General features: G+C 35.2%; 1 long non-coding RNA gene across 1 annotated transcript; it reads left to right on the top strand.

Annotated features, from left to right (window-relative positions):
• Window positions 1-320: 320 nt before the first annotated feature.
• LOC141392918 (uncharacterized) lies at window positions 321-1,868 on the top strand. The gene is made up of 3 exons (XR_012409912.1): window positions 321-550; window positions 768-981; window positions 1,082-1,868. It is a non-coding gene; the product is annotated as an uncharacterized lncRNA (long non-coding RNA).
• Window positions 1,869-9,373: the final 7,505 nt, after the last annotated feature.

A 9,373-nucleotide genomic window follows, 5' to 3' on the forward strand; every position in this document is an offset into this window, starting at 1 on the left:
AAGTCCAAGGGGTATGTAATTCACAACGCAAATTCACGAATGTTTATATTGGATACCCGGGGTCTGCCCACGACAGTTGGGTTTTCCAAAATTCACACAATAAATGTGGAGGTAATGTGTAGTGCATTTATATTATTTTCCCTCATTCACTAAAGCATTTATTTAGATTTCTTCCTTCTAGGTGACTCAGCATATCCGTGCAGCAAACATCTTGTAACACCCTACAGGGACAATGGCCACCTCACTGCTTCGAAAAAGCAATTTAATGCCAAATTAAGCTCTGGACGTGTGAAAATAGAACACACGTTCGGAATCTTAAAACAAAGATTTCGACAACTGCATTATTGTAAGCTGCGAGGCATGAAGAAGCTCTGCCATTTTATTAGAGCCTGCTGCGTTCTGCACAACCTGGCAAGTGAGGATGATTTTGATTTTGATGAAGTTAATGAAGACGAATCCGAAGAAGAAGGACCTACCTGTCAAGACCAGTTGGCCAACAATGCTCGACGAGATATTTTATGCATGGAAATTCAAGAGAGTATATAAACAAGTATGTATGTATTATAAAAACAACAATTCCTACAGTTGCCATTTTTGAGATAAAGAAGTTCAAATTGGTACAATTCACTAATTGTATCGTCTCCTTATAAAACAATTTTATGAGTGCAATTTCCCAACTTAAACTTATATATTCCAAAAATGGTACAATATAGGAATAAATCAGCCAATCTTGTAGAGAATTTTCACAGCTACAACATTTTCTTTAGTCCCATTTCCATAGGACTTGCAGTTTCCAAGCAAAATAGTGAAAACCTAAAAAAAACCCTAAAATGTGAACTTGAATGAATTATAAAATCCCTCCGGTGGTTTTTTTAGTACCTTGATATTTCTCATCTATGAACATTGCTGTTTCAGAATCCGAAAAAGTTCCCAGTTGTAAGCTCCTTCCATTTAAAATTAGTAAGGCGCAGCGTGAGAACAGTGAGTGTCCTTCCGTGATTCTTACGCGTGTATTTTATTTTACTGGAACTTTATGAGAAACAAATTTTAATTGGTTAATTCTTACAATTGTTCATTGCAGCGGATTTACTTCCCGGGCAACTCGAAACAACAGTGGTATGAATAACATGAACAGAGACAAAGCAACAGTTATAAGACGCCAATCATTAATATTCTTCTATCATCCACAAAACCCAGTTCAACCAAAACCATCATTTGCAGCACCGACAGCAACCACATAACACACACCAACGCATCGTCCAGTAAATTGATATGCACCAACCACAACAGCATCTCCTCCACCACCCCCACCGATCACTGCAACCTTTTTGTGGACATTTTTCCTAAAGGCAACAGTAACGGACGGATTCAACATATTCTTTAAAAGATATAAAGATATATATAAAAGTTCATTTTTATTTAAATATTTTATACAAGCGTTTCTACAATGTTATTTAATATTCGTAATACAGAGTGTTTTCTTGTATATATTTGTCAAAGATTCTTGTGTATGTGCGATGTTATACCTTTCCTCCCCGTAAGGTCCTGATTTATAAAAAGAAACTTTGCAATGAAAAGATGAACTAAAAAACTAGTATGGAAACGCCAACTCAAAAATGTTCACTTTAAGCTGTGTGTTGTGGTGTATTCCAGTTCAAATTTTAAGTTTATTTTCAAAAAAAAAAAAAATAGATTATACATGCCATAGAGTTGTTCACGCACAAAATGTTTGTTTCATTCCCCCATCCATTCGAAATCCTTCAAGCAAACACTTCGTATAAACACAATCATTTCCTTATTTTTTTGTAATATACTTTTCTCTACTCTTATACAACATACTATAAAACTAATGTTCCATTAAAGCTCTTATTTTATAAATGAAACAAAATGTATTGTCCTGTTTACATTTCTCTTCATTTTTATTAAATGATATTGAAAATAAATTATTTTTTATTTAATAATAACATGTATAAAATTCAATGTTTTTATAACAAACAATTTATGTATGTAATTATTTTTAAAAATTATTAAAAAAATTATAAATATTGTTTTATAAATTCAAACACGTCTTTCATTTTCAATCTACTTAGTAGAATATACAAATGTATAGTGAGGATATTAAATTAGAGTAACAAAGTAATTAAAATTATTTATAATAAAATGAAAATTGAATAAAGAAATAGGAACATACAATATGATGTATAGTATACCTTGTATATTAAATTTAATTCAAATTAATAATAATAGGAATGAATTATTCAGTTATAATTATTAAATATATGGGCTGCAATCTTTTCGAGTAATTCCAATTTCCGATCGTTCCGCTTCTCTTTCGCATCCAAATGTTTTAATACAGCAGTATGAAAATCCTTTTTTTCCTTAACTATTTCTTCTAATAGTTTAACAGACTTTTGCTTTGGATTTTCTGCAACTGAAAAAAATTAACAGCTTATTGCATGTATGCAAAATGCTTTTTATTATATTTTTAATACATACCTTTTTTTAAACTCGGTTTGGAACATGAGGGACCATCTAAAATTAGAATAAAAAGTTTATATGTTTAGGAATTTGTGAGATAGATAATTAATTACAAAGATTGTATGTAGTAGTTGTGGTAATTTTTTCTATTTAAAATGTAAATATACCCTGACTTCCGTATAATCAGATGACTGCAAATGTCTGAAGTATCGTGTTTCATAACGCCGTAATACTTAACAAATGTATTACAAAACATCACCATTTTTTTTAACGCAGGTAAGCAAACATGTATCATTTTTATTTCTGATGCATTTAGTTGCATTTTCGAGGAGCAATTCATGAGTGTAGAGCTGAAATATTTTGACGAAGTTTAAAAACTACAAAGCATCTGACGATACGGAAGTGAGCGATACATACATATGTATATCATAATTTGTTTATATTTCTTTAAAGCCTTGAACGTGCCTAAAAAGAGAGGCAAGTTATATTTTGTGTGGACATAGTAAATGCTCCTAAACCTTATACATAGTACAACCAAATAGGTTGGAAGATCTAACCAACGGCTAATATTAAATTCCATATTACACAGGAATGTAAGGCTGATTTCAAGTATTATGTTTCGGATAGAAAATATGACGACTATATAAGTGTAGGCAGTGTAATTTTTGTATATGTCTTCTTGGTAAAATAAAGCTACGATAGTGAACATCAAAGGTGTGGCAATAAATATGTAAAATGTGTGAATATACCATTGGGTATTGATGTATTACAATACTGTAATAACTTAGTTACCCATGTGTGTAGAAGTCGGCATAAATCAAAGATCCAAAGAAGAATTTGTTCGTCTTACCAATATCTTCAGAATCTTCAATAACGTTTGTATCATCAACAACGTTGTCCAGCTTTCCTGCGATACTTTCACTATCCAGCACATAATCTGGGCTTATTGATTTTTTGTCGCCCAACAAATTTTCTAGTTCCCTATATAAAAAAGTATAAGAAATCTGAATTTGCGTCCCACAAATTTATTTTTACATCACAACCTGCATGAATCCATTATCAGTTCGTATTTAGAAATAACAGGTAGTGATGTTAGACAGTCGAATAATTAAAAGAAAACCTTAAATATACTCACATCTCAAAAGGGCATGTTAATTTATTTCGGCCCGTTAATGAATTATTGAGTTTAACCTTTTTGAAACGTCTTTCCATCGTTCTAAACTTTGAGTGAACTTGATCGGCAGTAAAAGAATACCTAAAATTGGGCACAAAACGTACATTCAATATAATTTCCATAAATGTTTAAACGTTAATATGATGAAATTGGAAATGTGCCAGCACAAGAAAGACCAGGCACAATCTACATAAAAGCTAGACCAGCTAAAAGTAGTGATCCAACATGTGGACGTCGGGTTAATAACCCTTAAAAAACATCAAACTTTAAAAAACTAAAGGGAAACAATACCCTCTTGGAATGTTCGTACTTTTTTAGAGAAGGTGCAGTTTAAGCACTGGCAGAAATACTACTTCGCCAGTCGATACTACTGCTATACAGGAAATACGATGATATGAAACATTAGTTTTGTTGGTTAAAAAATATGGTCTCCAGTGGCCCTCTGGTGGATTAAAGACCAAAATTTTAAACGTCAGTCTTATTTACGCACATACCCTAACCTAAACAAGGACGAGCAAACCAAATATATATTTATGAGCACTTAGAAGAAACATATGGCCGTTGCCCTTCACATTGCACAGTATTAAAGTTACTCTAGGCGATTTTATTGCCAATATTGGAAAGTAGAATATCTTTGGCACAACAGTCTCCCGAAAAGAACATCTAACAATGGAATGAGGCTGATCGACCTCGCAGCGGCAAAAAACATGGTAGTTAGCAGTACCACATTTAAGCATATCGAAATTTATAAGGGCACCTGGCTGTCGCCAGATCATAGAACAAGACATCAAATTGATCACGTTGTGATAGATGGAAGACATTCATCGAGCGTGTTGGATATATGATCGTTCTGAGGAGCAAACATCGACTCGTATCACTACCTTGTTCGTTCCCGATTAAACATAACAAATAAAGTCCGAGCAGACACAACACGAAAGTTGGACATCGGCAAGCTGCAATCACAACAGACAGAGGTCTAAATTGAAAACTTACCCATTCTCATTTAAATTTTGGCTTATGATTTGCCAAAGTTTCTTTTTATTTTTGATGTTCGCTGTCTTCCCAACTTTTGGCATCAAATCTTCCAAAAGACTCAGCATCATTTTCACTGGAGCCTCCAGCCAGGTTTGTTTCTCGACATTTTGCGGTTGGTCGTACTCCAATTCCAGATATTCCTCTGCATAATCTTGACACTCTGGAAAAAGAATGTTAATAATAAATGATAAGAATAAATGAATTAATACAATTCTACTCACCTTCCATTTTTTCAGTATATTAAAATCAAAATATTTATATTTCGATTTATTTGTTACACTTTATTTTAATTTATTAAGTTTAATTTATTATTTTTTTAATTTATCTGATTTCCTTCTCCTTCTGTTTAATTTTTTGTTTGGCGTCCTTTTCATTTAGGGTAATATAGTCTGATTTAGACTCGAAGTGTTTAAATTTTTTTTTAATTTTGACACATTTTCCCATTTCTACAATTTTTCCGTTCCCGTACATTTTGGAAAAAGTTGCTCATAGTAGCCATTTTTGAGAGTTCTCTCTTTTGCAACTTTTGCCACTAGAAAAGTACTGGAACGAAGCTATTATGATAGGTATTGTTAACGATTTTTACAATATTGCGGAAATTCGAAAGTTGTTTTTGTTTTCTATGTTTGGAACAATTTTTTGGATTTGGATTACAATGTTTGAACAAAACAAATACATTTTTGGAACCAAAACAGATATTTTTGTTCCAACAAAAGCGAAAAATATTTTTTCTCTGCGTGTACTATTTACACAAATAAAAGTAAAAAACTTATAACTACTTTTTACACTATATACAAGGTTGATTAATTAGAAGATAATTTAGTATTGTTCTGTCCTATACACAATATCTTCAAAATTGAAAGTTCCATACCATCTATTATAAAATTTTATTTTTCCATTGCTATCAAATAACATATCATGGTTATTTAGGTGAGGTAGACACATGGGTGACAAATGTCCATCATTTTCTAAGCATCTTAAAAAAGTGTCTTCACTTATGATACCACTTTGTAACAGTTCGTTATCATGGTTTATGCATCCATCTATTAATTTTAAGGCTGATTTTATCATGAAATTGTCTATTCTAATGAGCTTACGGCTTTCGTATAGTACCTTTCTAGATGGAGATAAATATCTACCATCTGGAGTTCTTATAGTTTTCATTCCAAGGCAGTATGAAAGCATCCTTCTTTTCGAAGATGCGTATTCTTTCCATTTGGCGAGACGAAATGCCAAACCAAATGGGAAATGCGTATGATAATATAGGACGTATTAGTTGTTTATATATGCAAAGTTTTATGTGACTACTTAGTCCATTTTTTCGGTTTATAACATTTTTTATGATATGAAGACTAGCTTTTAATTTCCTCAAAATGTAGTTAACATGTTTTATGAAAGAAAATTTTTCTATTATGACTCCTAAGTATTTCAATTCTGTTACATTTATTTACATATTTACAAAGTTTCTGGGCCGTGGTAGCGAATCCCTAAAGCAGCTTTTATTGTGTTGTTATATAAACTAAATCGTCAATATTAAAAATATTAAACCTCCTATGATAAAATAGGAGTTTTCCATCTTTGTATATCAAATCTTCCTCTTCAAGTTTTGCCAGTGTGGATGATGGTAAGTGTTTCCACGTACAGATTTGTTCGAAGTCATCATCACAGCGTACCATTTCTCGTTATCAATAGTTTTACTTTTCTCTAGAAAACGTAGGGCCCCGTTTACCAGAAATCTGTCGATTCTGTCAAAGTTATATCCATCGTATATTCTTCTACAGGAAGGGCTTTTGAAAGTACCATCAGATGTTATGGTGGGATGAAGGCCAAGGCATGACCTTAGGACTCTTCTTTCCCATATACGGACTCTGTCCATTTGGGCAGACGATATCCCAAAACACGCAGGGAATGCGTAAGCCAATGTTGGTCTCACTATTTGGCGATAGATGAGGAATTTTATTTGAAGAGATAGGCCATCTCTCATTCTTAGAAGGCCTTGGTAGGCATGATAAAGACCGTTTGCCTTACGCAAAATATGGTCGATGTGCCTACAAAAATCGAAGTTACTGTTAAATACCACTCCAAGGTATTTAATGCGGTCAGAGTTGCTATTTCGTTCGCCCCCAATCTTCAAGATCGGCACGAAAGACTTGAAGTTTGGCTATGCCACCTTAGGCTGTCCTTTGAACATAATTGCAGTACATTTACTAATATTAAGTCTAAGGGCCCACTTAGAAAAATAATTGTTTAACTCCTCTAGATAGGCGTTGAGTAGGTTGTTGATGAGACTTGCCTTGGGCCACGTAATGCCACCAAAACGTCGTCAGCGTACGTTAATAAGAGTCCTTCAGGAGGTGGACAGGGTATGTCACAGACATAAATGTTGTACAGCATGGGTCCTATTAATGAACCCTGCGGTACTCCAGCTTTAATAGGGCGTGGGTTAGAGAGATTTTCCCCCACTCTGACTCTAACAGATCGCTCTTTTAGGAAGCTTGCAACTAACATGCACGTTTGTCTGTCAAAGCCAAACGACAGGAGTTTGTGCAAGATACCATCATGCCACACCGTGTCAAATGCTTTAGAAAAATCTAAGGCAACGGCGGGTACCCTTCCTCCTATTAAGACCATCACATACATAGTCTGCTAGAGCAGATAGGGCATGTGAAGTCGAGTGTTGTGGCCTAAAGCCGAATTGGAAGTCCTTAAGGATCCCATTATTTTCGGCATATCTCTTTAATCTAGCTAGAATAAAAAATTCGAAGAGCTTGTCAAAGGCCGATAGTAGAGATATCGGTCGATAGCTGCCACAAAGCTTTGGGTCCGAACCTGTTTAAAGTATAGGGACCATCATCGCACTTTTCCAAATTTTTGGGAAATATCCATTGTTTAGACAGTGGTTGAAGAGTATCACTAGAAAGGTGAAAAGTACACTGCCTGCCTTCTTTACCGCAACATCAGGGATGTTTTCTAAGCCCCTGGACTTTTTGGAGGGTCGCTTTGTTAAGGCGAACCGAATGTCCTCATTAATAAGGAAACCATTCTCCCCCAGGACGAAGCATCTGAGATGATGCTTCCATCAGCTGGTAGGTCTTCGGAAAAGGAGACAATGGGGAATTGTCATCTAACTTTATGACATTGTTGGATGCCTAAATCTAAGGTCACTAGGACCGACGCCTAATTGGTAGACATCTTCCATATGGTTGGCTGATCTATTCGGGTCTAACAAGGCACCTACAGGTTCTCTAGAGGCTGTACCTGCCATCATCTTCACTTTAGAATAAGTTATATTGTTGACTCTTAAGTGTTGGAGAAAAGTTTTCCTCCTATCTCTTCCAAAAATTGTGATTGAGTCTTCAATAATTTTGCTGATGTTTTTAATATCAGCTCTTAAAATTGGGATTCTGTCAGGGTTGGTAGATCTTCTTAGTATCCTGACTAGTCTTCGCTTTTCTCTTATAAATCCTAAGATTCTGGGAGGCAAATTACCTAGAGAACCACTACCCTTGCGATTTTTAGGGACGGAGGAATCTATGGCTTGTTGGAAAACGCCTGTAAGAGAGCTAACACAAGCATCTATTTCATCCGTGGTGACATTTCGGTTTGTGGGGAGTGTACATCCCCCCAGACCAGCTGCTATTTGTCGTTGGTAGCGACGAACATTCATACGATGGAAGTTGCACAATGCTCGTGGTGATGCTTTATCAATGTTCCCTAATATAAACGAAATTTGAATAGCCCTATGGTCTGATTCAAAGTCAAATGTTTGGGAATAACTGCTATTTGGTACCAATTTAATACCTGGCGTTAAGAAAAATAGATCAATATAAGACCAAGTCGTGTCATTGGGCCTTGTTGGCCTATCCGCAGGTAGAGGCTTTAAGTTGGGATAATGAACAAGGAGGTTATCTATGGCCCTACCTCTTTCTTCCGTCATACGTCCACCCCAGGACGGGTGTTTTGCATTTAGGTCTCCTCCTATAATAACTTCTTCAGTGTGGCTGAGATCAAATATTGAATCTAATTCACTAGCTGAGAATGGGACATTAGGGCGTTTGTATAGAGATACAAATCAATTTAATTTAATTCAATTTAATCTTTTACATATGGAATTTTCTCTTACAAAAACGGCAGTGCCATCACCACCACCTTCTTCTCTATTTTGCCTGAAGATTTTATATCCTTCAAAATTTAAATTTTGTCTATTTGATAATCTGTGTTCTACAACAAGTAAAATGTCTGGTTTGCGTTCTTCTAGAAATATCTTTAAATAATGTCTCCTGGTGTTAGTTACCAAAGAGACAACGTTCATAAATATACTTTTAAGTTGTCTAGACATTGTATAGCATGCTATACTGTAAGGCCTTCACTGTTTCTTCTTCCCCACGCTCAGCCGCAATTCGGCTAAACTGTGGGGAGAACTCCCTAAGCTTGACCATCGTTTCAAAGAAACAGTCACCAAATCTCTTTTTACATGTTTGAAACATGTAGCCTTCTTTATATTGTGGTATACCAGTGCTCGATTAAGGGGGAATCGGCGTTCTGGTTGCTGGTGGTGTAAACATTGTGGAGGGACGTGCTCCCAGCTGTTTGGCGAAGGACACGTTTCCACGCACCATACTGAGGTTTTCAGAACGAGCTCTATTTCTTGAAGCTGTTTCCTTCTTATTAACGGCTTTAGCCATG

The sequence above is a fragment of the Musca autumnalis genome, unplaced genomic scaffold (genome assembly GCF_047663935.1).
Source record: "Musca autumnalis isolate F117 unplaced genomic scaffold, ASM4766393v1 scaffold_2, whole genome shotgun sequence".
NCBI classification, from domain to species: Eukaryota; Metazoa; Arthropoda; class Insecta; order Diptera; family Muscidae; genus Musca; species Musca autumnalis.